Source organism: Chamaea fasciata, unplaced genomic scaffold (genome assembly GCF_029207755.1).
Source record: "Chamaea fasciata isolate MVZ Bird 193981 ecotype frontalis unplaced genomic scaffold, bChaFas1.0.hap1 SCAF_1, whole genome shotgun sequence".
Taxonomy (NCBI): Eukaryota; Metazoa; Chordata; class Aves; order Passeriformes; family Sylviidae; genus Chamaea; species Chamaea fasciata.
In genome coordinates this window covers 75554412-75570800 of record NW_027094086.1, presented here as the reverse complement: position 1 = coordinate 75570800, position 16389 = coordinate 75554412, and the positions used below count along the sequence as shown (strand labels likewise).

General features: G+C 43.5%; 1 protein-coding gene across 3 annotated transcripts in view; it reads right to left on the bottom strand.

The window, feature by feature from the left end:
* BASP1 (brain abundant membrane attached signal protein 1) overlaps window positions 1-15941 on the bottom strand; it is a 50753-nt gene extending 34812 nt beyond the window's left edge. Inside the window, exon 1 of one of the 3 annotated variants that reach the window (XM_066186432.1) lies at window positions 15746-15941. The gene's annotated coding sequence lies outside the window, so the exon portion shown is untranslated. Of the gene's footprint in view, window positions 1-15474; window positions 15705-15745 lie in introns of those variants that run through there. The other 2 variants (XM_066186424.1, XM_066186442.1) reach the window with 2 other exon arrangements.
* Between the last annotated feature and the right edge of the window lie 448 nt (window positions 15942-16389).

The following is a 16389-nucleotide window of genomic DNA, read 5'->3' as shown; positions in this document are numbered from 1 at the left end:
GCTAAAATACCCTTTACCTTTTGAAGCAAACTCTAAGTGACTCTTATATTAAACAAAAAACCCAAACAAACCCCACAACTCCTTTGAAGAGATCATAAATATGTATTTGTAATTAAAACAGAGGCCCCTTGATTCAAACTCATGGAAATCCCCCCAAACTCCCTCCAACCAGCATTAAGCAAACATTAAGAAACTTGAAAGTATGAACCCAAGTTTCCAGTTCAACATAACCGTTTTATAATAACAACCTACCCACTATTTTAATTACTCAAATCAAAAGGCAACATGAAATGAGAATTTAGTGAGACTTCTGCAACTCTACTGCAATGCCAGGAATGCAATATCCATTGAATGATCTGGCTCCTGACCAAGACACCAAAATGTCTAATGGTTAGAGGCATTCCTCTACTCACCATACCAGTTTAGTCACACCTGAGTTTTACACAACAATCTTCACTCAGATGTAAACAAAAGGATTGCATGATAAACCATAAGGGTTATTGCCTGCTTTAACAGGAAACTACTTAAAAAGAAGAAAAAAAGAAAAGAAAAAGAAAAAAAAAAGAAAAAAAAAAGCTTAAGATTTGAGTCAGTCTTCATTTACACAAAATAATGGATGTAAGAGAAGTAGATGGCCATTAAAGGTCACAGTCTGAGTTAACTCAGTTCTGATTTCCCACACTGGAACTCCCTTGCATGACATACAGTGGTCTTTGGGCATATTTAGCCCTTTGTGACTGAAGTAATTTACTTGCAATATTTTAAAACAAATGCATTTTATTGGAAGACTTCACAATTGGGTTTAAAGCACAATTATTTTTTAAATTTCATAATGTGATGTTTCCATGTTCTAGTCATTAGATGAATCGTCTTACAAATGTGGGTTTAGATGAAAAGCATGCTTACATGAATAACATTAAAAATTTTACAATCTTGAAATGAAGGTGTATTTACGTGATACAGCTAAGCCAAATGTATCTTATCAAATGAAGTAGTTTGCTGTCAAGTGGGACAGCCACTGCCAGCTCCTCTTCCCTTGCAGCTGGTCTGGCTCTTAGCTGAGCCTTGTGTGAGATGATTCAGCTCACTGAGCTGTGAGGAAAGGAGCCCAGCCAGAAGAAAAACAAAACAAACAGTGGAGAGCATGAAGCCAGCCCACCCCATGGAGCTGCTGGTTAAGGTCAGCTGTCATACCTGCACCCTTGGGGTGGAAGTACCTAACACCATAGATGGGATTAGTTTTCAAATAAGGAAAAAAAACAGACATTGTAATGTAGATTTTAAATTTTCATACTATGTTTTTTGTCTTTAATGTAAAGTAATGGGACCAGCTCTGTGATTCATGCCAGGCATTTAACTGACAATTTGGGACTTGAACATCTTTCCAGTAACTCCTACAAATAAAATACTGCAAAACAGCATAAGGAGTACATATTTAATTATTAATTCAAACAAAGACATTTTCTTTATACTAGAACGATATGGTAAAAAACCTGTCACAGTCCTCCAAAAGATTGGTATTTATGGTATTTTTATATAAGCTTTCACAGTCCAACAGGCAAAAATTTAGCTACCCTTTGCTTAAAGAGGGTCACTTTTTCTGTAAAAGAGCATGTTTCAATTCTCCCCTGCAGATTTTAGACTTGAACCTGAGCTTTCAACACCTCAGTGAGGGCTCAGACCAGAGACATTCTCTTGCCATCTGGTACTTGGTATAGCAGAGAGTAGACAGCTCTATCAGCAGAGGCTGAGCCTGACCCAAACAAAACAAGATAATAGTCTGCTGAATGTTTTATAGGAGACAAGACTAACACCCCAGCTGAAGTCAGCAAGAGCAAGGGTTTGCATCCTGACTGTCCATGTTGTATACATCTTTCTTCAATTAACACTAGTAAGTCCATAGGCTTTGTGCCATATTAGGTCTTAAACCTAGAAACTCTTATGAATTGTACTCTTTATTAAGTGGCTAGTTACCTTACAGTAGAAAATGGAAATGCTTTTACTATCACAGAATGGTTTGAGTCAAAAGAGACATTAAAGATGAGATGATCTAGTTCTAAACTCCCTGCCATGGGCAAGGACACCTTCTGCCAAACCAAGGGCTGGGGCATCCATAGCTCCTCTAGGCAGCCTGTTCCAGTGCCTCACCTTCCTCACAGCAAAGAATTTCTTCCTAATATCTAATCTAAATCTACCCTTTTAGTTTAAAGCCATTCCCCTTTGTCCTATCCCTACATATCCTTCTAAAAAGCTCCTCTCCTGCTTTCTTATAGGCCACTTCAGGTATAGAAAGGGTGCTCTAAGGTCTCCCTGTAGCCTCCTCTTCTCCAGCATGAACAACTCTAACCTTCTCAGCTTGCCCTCATAGCAGAGGATGCTGCAAATAGTAGTCTCAAAAACATACTCTTGTCCTGAAATACAAACTTGAGTGCTGATTTTAAAATTCATGCTTATTTTTCTTGGTCTGTCGTTCGGTAGAAAAGGTTTCTGTAAAAGTGACTCATTGTGTCAACCGTATCTGACTGATACCTGGGAGATATTTCTCTATGACAAATCAGACCAGCTCTGAGTTTAGGCATTGGCATGCACATAACACTTAAAGACAAAAACTGTTTTCTAGGATTCATCAATCTGTAAATGAAGTTCTAACATGTCATTTTCAGTCCTTCATCTTGCTTACCTGTTCCATGCTCTGCAGAGCTCCATAAGGCAGCTGATGAAACAGGCTTGATTGGATTACTAGTGACCAGTTTTAACAAAACCAGATTAACCACCAAAACACAGCTGAAGGCAGCTCTGATGCAGGATGCTGACTCAAACCCAGGAGAAGCAGTGAAATCCCCACAACCACTCTAACCCACAGCCCTCATTCAATAGCTCCCACGCAGAGATGTCCTGCAGAGAAGAGGGCACTGCCTGTGAATACACTACTACATGCTCCCTACCTACCATAGTACATGCTACTGCATAGTAGTACACACTTGCAGAACCTGGTTTATCCAGGGAACACTCCTTTTCCTTACTGCCATAATTACTAGGTGTGCTCTTTCTCATGTACAGACCCATGAACTGGAAAAAAAACAAACATTCCATTTTGTAGTACTTTGTGTCGGTTTATAAGAGCTTATTAATATTAATAAGACCTAATGCCAGGGATTTTGTTTCCAACCAAAATAATTCTAACCTAAGGCATGTTTTTTTCAGACCTATCTTCTCAATATGAAAACTGAACTCCTGCACACACTTACCTTGCACAGATTAAAAAGATAATGCTTCCTCCTCTCCAGGCAGCAGAAAACTCACCTTCAACATCGATACTATTCAAATTAACCTACCACTGGTTTCTCACAGGAAGCAAGGAGAAAGGCAGAAAAGCAGATGGATGACAGAACATTGGGATTTAATGTTCTGGTAAATGCTTTTGTATTATGATTGCAAACACAAGCAAGTATTTATATCTATATCTGTATCTATATCTATATCTATATCTATATCTATATCTATATCTATATCTATATCTATATCTATAATCTATATAGATGGATATCCGAACATCAATCCCAATCAATGCTGCCCACTCAACCATCCAAATTACAGTGAAATTCTAGTGGCTCACAGCTCTGACTTTATTAGTGCAACTCAATTAGATTCAAATCAGATACTCACTGATCAACATGAATAAAACCAGAATCAAGCCCACCACTCTAGTTCTGCTCCTAAACATGCCTCCCTCTTGGAAAGGTTCACTTTAAAAAGTGCCAACACGCTGCTGTGCATGGCTTGACATTCATACGTTGCTAAATAATCTAACAATTAGCAGCTAAATGAAGGTGAGCATTCCCTTATTTCTAATAGTACCAAGACATGGGCAGCTAGCCAAGAATCTGGTACATTAAACAGAAAAACAGAGACAAAATCTGCAAGTGCTTCTTGAGAGCAGACTATTACCAGTAAGCACATATGGAAGCTAAACACCTCCTAGGTTGCCTCAGGTAGGAAAAATTGATTGATTGATTGACTGACTGATTGATTGATTGATTTCAAACACAGAGTCCAAAGTAGGAGGGATAGCCCCTGATATTGAACCAGGAAATTCAACGGAAGCTGCCCACCTGCACACAAAAGATAAACTGCACAAAGACATTCGTTCAGCTAAATATTATGTTTATTCAAAAGCATTTATGAATACACCAAGGATTTCTTTAGAAATTATATAAATTTCCAAGCTATTGTTATTATACCATTAAGTTTCAGTCACCATGTGTTGAAAACATGTGAACAGCCCTCTCCACTCATCTGTGGAACCACCCAGAAAACATTTCTGCAGCCTACAGATTAAGCAGCAAAAGACATCCTAGTGCCGAATCAATCAGAAGTACACAACTGATTCAGATGCAGTCACAAAATTTCATTCTGGGCTTGAAGAGTAAAATTTTCAAACATACACACATGATTACTTATCACTGTCTTGAAATAAAACTTAGGAACTGAAAAGCCTCAATCATTTTTGTAAGTTTTACTCCCCTTCTTGCACATCAGCTCCAACTTGAAGAATAGCCTCAAACTTAAAGCCCATTTAAAGAATTCTGGCAAAAGTACTATGAGAAATCTCCATTTAGCAAACTATGCTGTTCAGCTCCAATAAACTAAATAGCCTCTTGCCGGCTCTAGAAAAGCCTTATTTGTGTGTTTATCTCTAGTATATACCATGCCCATAAAGCATCTTATCAGAGAGTTCATCCTTGGATCCCAATATTAACAGAGCACAGGCACACTGCCAACAAATCAGTATACCTGGGAAGGATTTTGTTTCATCTGAACTTATTTTTCTGCACTCAAGAACTGGCTCACTCCAAAGGTTCCCCGTGTCTCTGATCACACAAACCACAAGACTGAAAGATACCTCAAGAGAAGACAAAATATTTCCTCTCCTTGCCCCAACGCAGAATGAGTCACACATAAGTAATCTCCCAATGGTTACTTCTTACCTAGTCTTAAAATAATCATTTTCTTCTTTACACTGCACAACACCAGCGTTCATTTCTTTCTCCCTTTCATAGGTCCTGTTTGATCAGTCTCATTGTTTACATGTGCATCCACTTGAACAGTAGCTCTCTTTTACGTGCCATATGACCTATGCAAGTAATATCTTTAAATGTCCACAGCACAATATAAAAAAGGAAATTCCTCAATGTCCATTTTAGGAGCGTTAAAAGGCAATTTATTCTATTCTGGTTCTAAACACTTAACACAACCAAGGAATGGACCTCTGTTATCCTTGTTTTCCCTTTCTTGTCAACAACATCTTTATGGTAATTCTGACCACGTATTCCCTACAACTACCACATACTGTCTTTATAAGAAATTATTCCACTGTCAAGGAGTTTTTACTATGATTTATTCATTAAAAATTATTTAAATAGTTTTAACTCAGCTTACTGATCATCTTTCATCTGTTATGGAGCAAAGAACCACTCTTTTCCTCACGCAATCCAAAGTTATCCACATGAACAGTGGAAATCCCATTTCTTGTGTACAACTCAGATACAACTAGCAAGTTACCTGTTAGTCCTTAGTGACAGAACACAGAAAGATGACTTCTTGTTTCCATAAAAGGCTTTAAGGTGATTGCAAGCTGTGAGGTGTATTGCTAAGATTCAAAAATATTCCACTGCTAGTTAAGATGAACTCTCTGTATTTTTTATTTCATATGAAGGTATTCCTGGCTGCGACTCTGTAACTTTGAAATACAGTCTCTTAGGAACCGTGAGCAGATTTAACCACAAATAGCTAAATGCGCCTAGATACATGCAGTTTTATTTAACTATCTCCCTAGTTGATTAGATCAGGGGAGCAAGATCATACGGTTAGATTAATTAAGATAAAACAGGGTATCAGTAACAATTAAGTCATCTCTTTGGTCTTGTTTCCAGAGCAGGGAGTCAATGAACATCACTAGTGCAGCAGCCAATGACTTCCAACCACGGACGCAGTGTCTCCAAAGCCACTGTTTTGGCAAGACAGCCCTGAAGGCTCCCTTGGACAGTCTGATTTTATTTGTTTGCTTTAAGAAGACCAGAGGAGCTCCTACCCAAGTGGAATCCCTAAGGCTGATCAGAGATGAGGTTTCCAAAGACAGCAGGGTGAGACAGGCAAGAGATTCAAGCCAGGAACTTGAAGCTCAGGAAAAAAACCTTAAAATGCCGAGGACCAGGAAGTAGACCCATGGTCTAATTTTAAAGGTGTTGAAAAGGAAGTTCAGGACTAGGGAGAACTCTGTTTTTTCATTCCAATGCACAAAACTTACGAGTACTTGAAACAAGCATTAGTATTCAAAACTTGAAAAGGCTTGTGGGCGGACATCAGGCTGGGAATAAACCTTATATTTATCTATTATTTTGGCTCTATCAACACTAAGTTTTCGCTGTGTATGAAGTCAGTTAACTGAGATGACTAGCTGTAATACTAATGAAAATAATCTCCTTTGAGGGTTTTTTTGGGAGAAAAATGTACAGCAGATGATCTAAATCAATATCTTTCAATACCCTGGCCCCCTACTTGGGGACCCTCTACAGAGACCAAAAACTATTTTGTGTCTTCACTATTTAGTGTAGCTACAAACTTGCCCCTCAGAATAAAAGACATATATATCTGTCATCATGAACTCACTTGATGGCACCATACTCAATGTCCACAGCAGTCACGTTGTCATCTCCATCATTTATAGATGTTATGCTTTATTTAGACACAAAAAAAAATCTAGAGCAATTAGAAGTGGATCCAAAGAATGGTTCTCTATAAAAGAAGCTCAGGCCAGTATGACTGTGACAACTACTGGCCTTTATGCAATACGCAACCCAGCACAGCCACAGCTTGACAGACAAGCTTTGTCTTTCATAATAGCAAATGTTTCCCCTAAAACTGTGTTCTGGAAGGTTTTTTCAACTCACTAATGCAGTCTAATTATGAGCTTGCAGCAATTTAATTTTCTACAGGAATCAAACAAATCTAGCTCTTCTTGAAAATAAGACTGACAGTTAGAGCTATCACAGAAGGTTTGGGTTCGTTGGTGGATTTTTTTTTTTAATTTAGTCAAGAGTCACTTTTGTTTAAAACTAAAACAATGTGTAAAAAGGAAAAATTCTCTCCCCTTTCAGTCAGCAGAGGAAATCACATTAATATTTCTTCAGCTGCTAAGAAGTTTAAAACTGTTGAATGCTTTCATCTGGCAGAGCTCCAAGTTTTCCATATTGTTACAGGATTTGCATGAAACTTCGTTTAAGACCAAGTTCTCATGTTGATATGATCTCACTTCAGCGAACATCTAGATTTGGGAGCCATATGCATGCAAACCACTGAGGTCTGTTAGCATGAGTTATGGAGTTTAAAATTAAAGTTTTACAAGACGTGGTTCTGGACTCGTACCCCTGTTCATTACATATGAATGCCAGCACACAATTAAGCTGATGACATAGATCTTCCTGTGTTCTGCATGTCTGCTAATGCACACACTGCATGTTACTCTGTGATTACCAAGTCTTCCTTGAAATAGGCTGAGTTAGTTCATGGCTGAAAATATGGACTTCTAGAAAGGATAAGCAAGGGAAATGGCTATATAGTCATCATGCTACTTTAATTTAATTTAAATGCAGATAAGTGAGCTACAGTAACATGGCAAGGAAGGGCACAGAGCCAAAGCTAGATCAAAAATTAGTTTGAAGGCAACAAAACATTTTTAATGGGATACGTTTACAAAAATGGACAGAGAAAATACAGCATATCCCAACAGGTTAGAATACAGTTTCTAACAAGAAGCATTTAAAACAGCTTCTTCAGTCAGGAGAAAATGCGCCAAAGAACTTGTTTTTTAAGTAGAAAGGAAATAAAAGCTGCTGAGATAAATATTTCTGTTCTCAGCCTATAAATTTACTGTCATTGTTCCACAGAAAACTCCTGGACAGACATTTTCTTCTGAACCATGAATCTGTCAGTGCAGAATTTCCTTCGCTCTCTATCACCTCTGTGTTTCAGATGGTGAGGCACTCGGATGTTCCTCACAGGGTCAATGGCTGTGAGAGAGCATGCAACGCCAGCTCATTTCCCTCAACACCATACTCCATATATCAACTCCAACTCAGAACACACATGGCAAGTATTTAAAGACACAATATTTATCCTGTTTCAAGCATTCGTCGTCTGTTAGCTGATATGTTTGCTCTTCTCCATAATGTCTTGGTAACAGTGATGTTCCAAGAGGCATTTGCAAAAACACCTGTAGGTGATTTGCAGTCCAGTTTGAACCCTTGGTAAAAGAAGGTACCTCAGCACTGAGGACTACTTCCAATACATCGTGGCCTAGTGGATTGTCAATACAGTGTGCTGTTCAGTCAGGAAACGAGACACCACAAGGAGTGCCACATTCCTATTGCTAGCAGCACCAATAATTTCTTCATGAATCTATCAGTCACTGACTCATCCACAGAAGAGGATGACAGCTGAACTTTCAGTGACCTAATAATCATTCTAGTGCTTATAAAAAAATACTGTAATATTAGTTTTCTTGAGCTCTGTTGAGGCTTCTACTCATTATTACATGAACAGGAAAAGAGTGCACTCCGGTGAACTATCATATTTCAGTGCACATGGCAGCTCTTACTTAGCTTGGCTCTAAAAGCTAATTCATTAGGGTACTGTCATTCGTTCAAGGCAACTGGATGGAAAGCTATGCAGAAAGCTGAATGTTCCTCTAGATATCACTAGGGAAACTAGCACTGAATAAATCATTAAAATGCAGAATACTGGTCGAACATCAGATGGCTACAAGCAGCTTAAAAGGTTTCTGCTGGTACCTCCTCACTGGAGGATGGTTTTTTTCAAGATGAGTATCTCCAAGAGTAGGAAATGAGAAAAGGACTTGTACCTTATTCTCTGCATACAGAAGCAGAGAACGAATAAATTCCTCTAACTAACATTTTCTCCTGTAAATAATACCAGATCCTTCAGAAAAAAAGATATCTTCAAGGACAACTTGTCACTCTCCTTGAACTCTCACATCCTGCATGCAGCATTCTAAAGCTATCAGAAAGTTCTTAGCTATGATTGCTGGAGTTACATAGAGCATGTGTGGACTGCAAACAAGGAAAGGGTTTCCACATTTCCACGTTTGCTTTGTTCTGCTAATTTAAGCATCTGAATTACAGGCTCAGGGGCTTTCCTGAGCAGTCAGGTACCCTACAGAAGCCTCACATGCTCCTAGTGAAAGCTCCAAGTGAAATAAAGCTACCAACCAACACTACTCTCCTACATCTCAAGCAAAGTGTGGAATGGAAGAGCATGGAAAATCTGGACTGATTTTTAATTTTATCCTCTGGAGAAATTCCATCTCCCTTGCTTTTTGCAAGGCCTGTAGATCTGAAAAGCAAAGCAACGGCCAACACACATCTTTCAGCTTCTATTCAGTGACACCAGCTATTCCCAGTGCGGACTATACATTCACTGGAGCAGGGTTTATACGCAGGGTTAAGTGAAACTGTGGGAGGAAAATGAGCCCCACTCTCTCAGCATATCTAGTTAGGAAAGGCTGGATACAGCAGCTAGCACATCCTCCCCATTTGCTTCAGTTTTTATGGGGAGAGCAAGAAACCCATAAGGACTGTTTTCACCAGCTCAGATCTCCCTGAATTTGCCTCCTCCCACCAGATCTGCAAAATTAGCAGCAAAAGTCAATCATTCACTTACCAGCACTGGCCAAAATACAGCAACTCTGCGTTACTGGAAACTTTGTGTATGAAAGGGAAATGTAGAAATAGTCTGAACACCTCATCCAGGGGTGACAAGTTTCACCCTGTTCTTTTCCAGACTCATAATTTTATACCACCTCTACCCTGTTTTTGTTTTTGTTTTCATTCTCTGCTAATGACACCGCTTCACTGCCTTGAGGAAGGATGATTATAGGAAGCTGATGTAGCAATTCTCTGGCTCCAGTCTATCTCAGACAAGCACATACCAAAGAATTTCTCATGGTGCAACTCTTCCACGTTGACTATGCTAGTAATCGGGTTTTTATTGTTTTCTACATCCCGATTTGTGCACATTTGGCAAGTGTTTTTCTAAGGTAGGAACATGAGAGACACTTGCATCAGTGTCACAGTTCTATCATTTTGATCATCCTTTGTTTTGTCTAACTTTGCTTCATTTCTTCTCCATAGTTGAACAATTATCTTAAATTTTTCTAGCAGATGCACATCTACAGGATCCCGCTATGTGACCTTCTACTTCATCCTAAAATAGTTAATCACATCAAGATGAAATTTTGCATATGAGCCCCTCCATCACTAACCAACCACACAAGAAAAACAGTAATAGCAGCAAGTAAGTTCAAAAACTGTAACCAGGCTCTGTCCTTCTGCAGGGGTTACACTCTGCATCCATTGAGTATTTAAAGACTATTGAAACAGGAAATAGCCAGCAGCCCCGATTTCACTGCTAGCTTCCATTTGTCATACAGAACTAGCTTCCATTTGTCACGCAAAGTCATGATGGCATAGATTTCTGTCTTTAAAATTAACCCTTGGGAAACTTTGTCATTACTGATACTAGGCTTATGCCTGAAGGAAAAGGTTATGCTTCAGCAATGCATTCATATCCTCTTCATGCCAAGGCATCAGTGGTATTACAATCACCATCGTGATATCATTCATCAAGATTGGTAGCTAAGGCCCAGTCTTAGTATACATTCAGGGTTGTATCCTTTGTAAGGACAGTAAGTCTCTAATCAAAATGAAGATCCTGCCATCAGTCCTATGGTTTACATGAAGTACCAGGTCACGCTGCTCTGAACAACTGCTAAGGCAGTGTACACAAAATAAAATATTTTGAAAAGGCGTTCAAATTCCTAAAGGTTGAAAAAACAATCCCTGGATCAGCAGATCATAATCATATGTGGCACCACTTACCAGGCTACAATCTAAACTATGTAACATGAGACTAAAAAGCATGTGGCTTTCCCAATGCTATCACACTGGTGGGGTACTTGGCAGCGTATACCCAACAAGTCAGGCAACTACACAGACTGCTTCGTTCCTATTCTGCAGAAGACAATACCAAACACATCAAAAGAGATCAGTCTATGATTTATATCCTAAGACACAAGGTTTTTATTAATAAAGCTGTTTCCTCAGAGTTAAATTCCATTAACCGTACTTAAGATGGAATTACTACACATCTTGCTCCCAGGCAAAAACCTGACCATTCCACATGTGTTACAAATCAGTATATCTTCACATTTACTGGTGAGCAGAAGAAAGTCAAAGGATTTATTTTCTGATTCTGGCAAGTCAGGAATCTTTCATGTTTGAGGAATCACATGGCCATCAATCTATTTCTATTTTAAACTTATGAATTTTCATACCAAATAACCAAGAGATACATTTTTAAATATAAAAATCACATTTCTCCATCTTGAAGTAAGAAGCTTAGGTGGCATCACTTTCAGGGAAGAGAACTGTGAGATACAAGATATGGTAAGGAAGACTTCAAACTCCTTTCCATTCTGCAGGAGATTCCTCCCCTTCTTCCCCCTGCATATTTTTTTAATCTTGAAAGCATTTCCTACTTATGCATGAAACCCCCATTATGCTGCATATGGTTTCTGTTATCAAGTCTATAATGCTTTCAGAATTTCTTTGATTTCTGGTAGTTACCTCATTCTTTTCATTCCTGATTGACACAGAAGAAACAATCCAAGTCATTCCTAGGGATCTTTCTTTAGTTATAAATCAGCCTCCATACTTCTGTAGCGTACCTCAAAATGGCCTGCCTTTACTACCCTTATATGGATGAAGGTAAAGCCTTGAATATTGGTTGATTATTATACTCTTCATTACATAACTGAAGATCATCCAGTTTTCTTACTTGAAGAACTAGATTATACCCATTAAATTCACATCGCACCCATGGACACTATGCTTACACCTACACACTAAATTAAGACCAGGGATTTGTGCACAAATACATACAAAAAACCCTTGCAGAATACTCTTCATACAGATGGGAAAAAAAAAAAAAACCTCCAAAATTCTTGTTTTCAAAATTAGTGCAACATCAGCTTTCCATGGCAGATTTCCAAATAATTACTAGCTCAATGGCAGCTGAGTGTCTGAAAATGTAACTACACAGAACTCTCCCAAGATTTAATGGGAAGGCCTGCTTCTACCCTGCAACCAACTTTTTTTTCCTACCCTGCTCAGTGTGTGCCATTGGGCCATGGGTGAGTGCTGGAACAAGGGAAGAATTTATCATTGTTCAGGAGGAAGCTGCTGTGTATGCAGGAGGTTCTGCTGAAGGACTTCATGGTTCACTGCATGGGACAAAGCTACCAGTGGAAAACAGCACAAACAGAAGAAGCTTCACTTGGAAAATGCAATTTATTCCACAGACTTGATTTTGAAAGATCAGAACACTTAAGGACTGGAGACAGCTCTAGACATGGCTCGAAAATTATGGAGGTTGCATACCCTGTAGTCTTAGGGTAAGGATATGCGCCCAAAGTGTTCCACTCTCTGAAATAAATCAACTTTGTGTCACCACATTGCTTCAGAGAGTGTTGCATTTCAAATGCAAAGACGTATGGAAGAGGGTGGGGGAAAGAGAAAAAAATTCACCAGATCATTGCTTCGGGCAATAACTTGAACAGTGATTTTACCATTTTTACCTCTTTAATGTTGATTTTAACTGGATATTATATACTCAGAGGTTCAAATCAACAGAAAAGTACTGCTTCATGATTGCATTTTGGCAGCTACATACAATTTCCCTGTATTACACAACCAGCTATTTCATACATGAACCATCCAAGAATAGGCAGAGCCACCATAAATTTCCCAACATTTTGTGTTTATTCTGTCCACAGATCACAGTTGGTGTTCCCCGGCTAAACTGAAACAGCCAGACAAAAAGAAAATACCCACTGCATAGAATCCACTAGCAAGGGAGATCACAAAACAAAGCTCCCTCAAAGGAAGTTCTGTGAGACAATGAGTAGACAGCAAACGCAAAAACCTTTGGCCATGTCCTTGCTTCTTCTTTTTTTCTCACCCCTAAAGGTTGCCTAGAATTCTCAGAAACACCCTGAATACAAAAGGATTGTGTGGGACAAGGTATCTTCCCCTGGAGAGAGCAGTAGCAGCAGATGCTGCATCTTCCTTCAGTATGGCACTCCCACTCCAGACTCTCCCTGGCTTAATGGAGAAATCTACGCAGGGGAAAAAACCCTTCAGTGTTTGAAGCCTGGCCACCAGTTTAGGTGGTGCCTGGCAAGCATCTGGAAAGCAGAGAAGGGGCATTTAGGCATATTTTAGGGCTCTGATAGCTTCTTCAGAAGAGATTTTAATTGGAAACACTGGAAATATCAAGTAATTGCTATGCAAGGGGCCTTGGGGTGTATGTTTTCTAGTGCTTGTTCATCACCCTCGAGGGAAAGCAATAAAATCCACTGCCATCGCCTGTTTAGCAGCCCAGCGGCAATATTCTTTTGTCAGCTTTAACTCCAGCCTGACTAACAAACCAGCTGTCTTCTGTTGAGAAACTGTCATTAGGTTACAAAATTATCCATTTCAAACAGGCTTAAGCATGGTACCTCTAAAGAGAGATATATATCCGAATTTTGGACAAGAGCTGAGAAAGACGAGTGGTGAAGAAGGAACAGGCACCAATGCCAGCATCGAGACGCAACAATTCGAACAAAAGAGATCTCAAGATGTCGCACTAACACGCACGCACACAATCTTTCTCTTGATAGATTGCTTCCCCTCGGCAGAGGGAGATGCTCCAGGAGACCGCCCGCCTGGGCACGCAGAGCACGCGTGTGTCTCCTGGACGGAACCCGGCAGGGAGCACGTCCCTGCGGCGCTGCCTCCTGCGGCACGTACGCGGCACCCGCTTCGCCCTCCTAGCTCAAAGGGACCCAGAAAGGACCCCACGCTGCTGCAGAGGGACCCCCTGCCCCCCACCTCCTGCCCCCCACGGCCGCCGAGAGGAGCGGGGCAGGTGCTGGAGCCCGGGGCGGGGGAGCTCTGGGGGCACCCGCGGGCGCTCGCCTGCCGCCGACTGAAACCCGCTGCGGGCGGTTTAGGGGGAGGCCAGCACGGCCGGCCTTTTCCCCTTCCTAAATGCCAAATTTTGTGTCGGTGAGATAGATGAGGGGGGGACACGGGCGGGGGCGCACGGGTCCTCTTCGTCATCGCGCACAGTAACAGACGCCAAAGCCAAGCCAGGCGCAGCACGGGGAAGGAAGGGTGCTGGGGTACCGCTGGGCACCCTTCCAGGGTTCATCATCACCCCGATGAACCCACGCTGGGGCTGGCAGAGGGCGGGCGGGGGGAAGCGCACGGGGGTCGCGGCGCAGCGCGGAGCCTTTGTTCCGCCGCTCTCCCCACGGCGCCGCCGCCTCCGCGCATGCGCCGGGCACAGACAAAGGCGCGGACAGGGCGGCGGGGGCTTCCCGCATCCCCCCTCCGCTCTGCATCCCCCTCCTCTCCGCATCCCCCCACCGTCCCGCATCCCCCCGCGCGGCGCCCACCCGGCGTGGCAGGAGGGTGGGGATGTCCCGGGGGTGTGCGCGTGTCCGCCTCCCTTTCCCCCGCGTGAGCCGCCACGCCCAGCTGAGGCGCGGGGAAAGCGCCCTGCGGGAGCCGCGTTTAAAAGACACGCGTGTGCGTGTGGGAGAGGCGACACGGCGGGTCGGGAGGGGAAAGAAAAAGGTCGAGGGGATTTGTAGCTTTCTTTGGTGGACGGAAAACAGAAAGCCAGAGGGCTGATGGGGACCTGTGGGAAGCGGGGGGCGGCAGTCGGTGAATATTCATAGAATAGGCGCATCGGGGCGTAGCGCGGCGGGCGGCAGCGGCGGTGTCCCTGTCGTGTTTGACGGCGGGTCTGTAGCCCCTGCTCGGGCAGCCGAGCCCCGGCGTGTCCTGCCCCGCCGGGAGCGGCGCTGCAAACCCACCGGCGCGTCCACGCGCACGCGTGACCGCGGAGGCAGCGCCGCTTCCGCGCCTCCCCGCCGGGGACAATCGCGTTGTCGCCGGCCACAATGGGCAAGCGCCGCTTCCCTGCTTCTCGCCCGCCTCGACGCACCCCGCACCCCGCGGAGCCCACCACCAGCCGCCCGGCCCCCCGCGATCCCCCTGCAGCACCGCCGCCCCCCGCCCAGCCGCCCTGCCATCTTTCTGGCGCCGTGCGTGCTCTTCTCTCAGCGCTTCCTTTCATGGAGAGCTTGGGGCATCTTCCTTTTTTTTTTCCTTTCTTTTTTTTTTTTCTTTTTCTTTTTATTTTAAATTAATATTACTATATAAGCAGACTCCCTTTGGAAACAGGCTAAAAGCACCGAAAAGAAATTGAGCATAAACCACTGTTAGTCCCACCACACCCACCGCTACCCCCACCCTTCCCCAGGAGAGCCTTCCCGAGCATTTAAACCTCACGGAATCGCCTTCGGTCCGTTGTGTGCCTCGATCCCGCTCCCAGGTGGTCTCCTCTCGAGGAATCGAGCTCCTCGCAGCGATATTCCTAAAATGTGCCCGGGCAGGCGCCTCCCGGGGCTGCTCCGCTCTCTCTGCTTTTACTGATTCACACGCACATCTCCTCTCCCCACAATCGAGACACAACGGAAGGGGGGGAAATGATAAAAATGGCAGAACTCTCGCGGGCTGCTGTTTAAATGACATAAGTGAGACACACCGCGTCTTACCTTTGTGTGTTTTTCCTCTGTCCCTGTCGGTGTGTTTGTGTGCTGCGGTGTCACAAAGAGAGTCCCAGGAAGCCCAGAGCCCCCTCGCCTCGCTCGGAGCGCTGTGGCTCTCGCCCGCTCGCTCGCCGGGACTGGAGTGCCTAGTGCCTGCTGGAGCACTGCCGCCGCTACCGCGGCTGCTGCCTCTGCATTTCTCACTCTCTCCCCCTCCCTCTTTCCCTCCCTCCCCCCTTCCCTGTGACAGTCTGTGGGCAGTTCAAAAGCCACACGCTTTATTTATTTATTTTTCGGGCTGGCGGGCGGGGGATGCGCTGCGCGGCGCTGGCGCTTAGGGGGCGCACGGACCCCAGGTTTAAATATCAGCCGTGCAGGGTGCGGCGGGGGGGTCGCATCGCGGGGCTGCGGACGCACCTTGCAGCATTACCCCCCCACACCCCTCAAAAAAAAGGGAAAGGCGCTGCCAACCTCCTTGCCCCGAGGAGAGCGGGAGCGGCGCGGGGCCACACGCCGAGGTGCGGGGCGCTCCGCGACCATCCGCGCTCGAACCGCGGAGGGAGCGACTGTGCACCATGGGGCGGAGGGTCCGTCCCCGGCGGAGCTGGGATGCTGCGCGGCGGAGGGAGCGGGCGAGCCGGCAGCCTACA